Below are 3,108 nucleotides of genomic sequence, written 5' to 3'. Positions count from 1 at the left end.
TAAGCCAGGCAAAGAAAGAAAAATACCATATGATATCACCTAATACAGGAAACTAAAGAACAACACAAACAAAGGAACTAAATAGAACAAAGAGCAGAATAGAAGTCAATAGGGGGGAGGGGAGAGGGAGAGAAGGGGGATAAGTAAGGGAAGGGTTTAATTAAAGAGCCTGTATAAAAGACTCATGGACATAGACAACGGGGAGGGATATGATTGCGGGAGAGGGGGTGGGCTGGGTGGGGGAGAGAAATTGGGGGAAAAGGGGATAACTGTAATTGAAAAACCAAAATAAAAAAAAAAATAAAAAAAAAAAAAGAAATCAGTGTAGTCTCATGAGACAAATTGGAATTTCCAAATATTTCATCCAAGGTTGGGAATCAATTTGGAAGAGGAGAAAAATGACGAAGAAAAGGCTGCTAGATGTCACAAAGTTGAAATGTTAATAAAGTGATTCAGTTACATTGTATAAAGAAATTGAAATCATAGAAACAGAAACTCAAGGAAATAAACAGAGAGAGTAAATTCTACTTCTGCAACCTGATCAAAGAGTCATAATATCTGACTCTGAGGCTTTGAGCCCTGTGATCATGGGCACTTCTTCAGCCCCAGGAAATTGGTCCTTTCATAGCTGCTATCTCCACAAATCTTTTCAGAGCCCCCTTTTTGTCTTTGTTTCTGAAACTGTAGATGAAGGGGTTCAGCATGGGAGTGACCACAGTGTACATCACTGAGGCTGTTGCAGTTGGCTGTGAGCTGTGGGTACCGGCAGAGCTGAGATACACTCCTAGGCTCGTACCATAAAATAGGGAGACAACTGAGAGGTGAGACACACAGGTGGAAAGTGCTTTATACTTCCCCTGAGCTGATGGGATTCTACGTATGGAGAACACTATCTTAGAGTGAGAGTAAAGAACCCTAGCCAGGGGACCAACACCCAGCAGCCCAATTCCAAAGCACATCACCACATCATTAGGAAAGGTGTCAGAACAGGCAAGTTGGATCATCTGTTTGATTTCACAAAAAATGTGATGGATTTCCAAGTCCGGACAGAAGATAGTCGCAACACCACTAAGCATTGCAGCAAGGAATGAAGTATACTCATGATCCAGGACACCAGAACCAGCAGTTTACAAGGCTGGGGGGTCATGATGACCAGGTGCAGGGGCACCAGATATTCTCTGTAAAAAGTTGCAGAGGTCTGCTAAATATGTAAATATGTAGGGGCTTCCGATGTTCTCTGTAAGAAGTAGCAAAGGCCTGCTAAAAAGCCTTAAAAGAAAGGAATGTTACAGTCACTCGGTGACTTACAAGCTAAAAGACCCCAGTTTAGCCCCTATCTCATTCCATTTGCTTGTAACTTGTTTATAACTCTTGTAAAATTATGTCTTACAGAATGTCTAGCCTTTTTGCAAAAATAATTGGTTTACAAAGAACTTGACTTAAGAGGCTGCAGCTGCAGGCTAAAGATAACCTTATAGCCTTGCAAATTTGTGTTCCTGTTACTGCCAAGACATCCCTGTGGTTCTGCCCAGCCCCCACTTCCCAGGGCTGCCCACCAAAGGAGAAAAAAAGAAGCACAACCCCCTATATAAGCCCTGCCCTAAACCCATTCATGGTCAGAGCTTTGTTAGAGACCTGCTCAGGGTCTCTGCCCAACCACTGGCAATTAAAATTCTTTGCTTGCTTTATGCACTGCTTTAGAGTGTTCAATCTCACCTATGTGGCCACAACACATGTAGTGCAGGGGGTGACAGATGGCCACAAATTAGTCATAGGCTATCACGGTCAGGAGGAAGTTGTCTAATCCTGCAAAAAATAAGGAAAAAAACATCTGGCTGATGCAGCCTGCATAAGTGATAATTTTGCTCTGTGTCTGGATTTTCACCAGCATCTTCAGGATGGCAGTGGAGATGAAACAGATGTCTACCAAAGACAGGTTGGAGAGGAAGAAATACATGGGTGTGTGGAGGTGGGAGTCTGAGCTGACAGTCAGGATAATGAGCAGGTTTCCAAACACAGTGATCAGATACATGGAGAGGAACAGCCTGAATAGGAAGGGCTGCAGGTCTGGTTCCTCTGACAACCCTAGGAGAAGAAATTCTGACATTCTTGTAAGGTTCTCTGCTTCCATGAGGTGGAGGTGACTACCGTCGTCGTCGGCAGCCGTCCGTCTCGAGAGACGATGGCGTAGCTTCTTGAGAGTCTATCTGCACCGCCGAGAATGGCTGTGCAGTCCGATTCGGGAGTGACAATCCCTGCCGCACTTGGTACAGGTGAAGGCAGATGGCCGTTGTTGCTGCTGTTGACGCTGCTTCGGCCTCGATCTTTTCTGGACCGCCTCCTCGTTGCGCGCAGCCTCCGCGCGTGACGTACCTTGCCTGACCGTGAGCCTCCAGGCTAGGCGGTCGTCTGCTTGAACTTCCCATGTGTTGAGATTGATGGAGCATTGTGTCATGTCCTTTTTGCAGATGTCTTTGAACCGCAGTTTTGGGCGCCCTGTCATCCTCTTGCCTTCTGCTAGCTCGCCGTAGAGGAGGTCTTTGGGGATACGGCCTGCATCCATTCTTTTGACATGGCCGAGCCACCTGAGGCGTCTCTCGCTAAGAACTGCATGCAAACTGCTCATATTGGCTCGCTTCAGCACCTCGGTGTTGGGGACCTTATCCTGCCAGGCGACATGCAGGACGCGTCGCAGGCACCTCATGTGGAAGCTGTTGAGTTTCCTTTCGTGCCTTGCGTAGGTGGTCCACGTCTCGCTGCCATAGAGGAGAGTGCTGAGTACACAGGCTTGGTAGATGCGCAGTCTGGTTTTCTCAGTGAGGCTGGAATTATTCCACGCTCGCCGATTCAGTCTGGCCATAACTGTGGCTGCCCTGGCGATTCTCCGGTTGACCTCCAAGTCGACTGACAGAGAGCTTGAGATGGTGGACCCGAGGTAAGTGAAGTCGTTGACAACCTCCAGGGTGTATCCGTCGATGGTGATGCATGGGGGAGTCCCCGTGCCTTGAGCCATAACATTCGTCTTCGTCAGGCTGATGGCTAGTCCGAACTCCTTGCATGCGTGGGAAAGGCAAGTGACTAGCTGCTGGAGTCCCTCTTCGGAGTGTG

General features: G+C 47.5%; 1 pseudogene; it reads right to left on the bottom strand.

The window, feature by feature from the left end:
* Positions 1 to 599: 599 nt before the first annotated feature.
* LOC150000002 (olfactory receptor 7A10-like) lies at positions 600 to 2,131 on the bottom strand (annotated as a pseudogene).
* Positions 2,132 to 3,108: the final 977 nt, after the last annotated feature.

Source organism: Furipterus horrens, unplaced genomic scaffold (assembly GCF_987537825.1).
Source record: "Furipterus horrens unplaced genomic scaffold, mFurHor1.1.pri manual_scaffold_10, whole genome shotgun sequence".
NCBI lineage: Eukaryota > Metazoa > Chordata > Mammalia > Chiroptera > Furipteridae > Furipterus > Furipterus horrens.
This window is presented reverse-complemented; position numbering and strand designations above follow the sequence as displayed.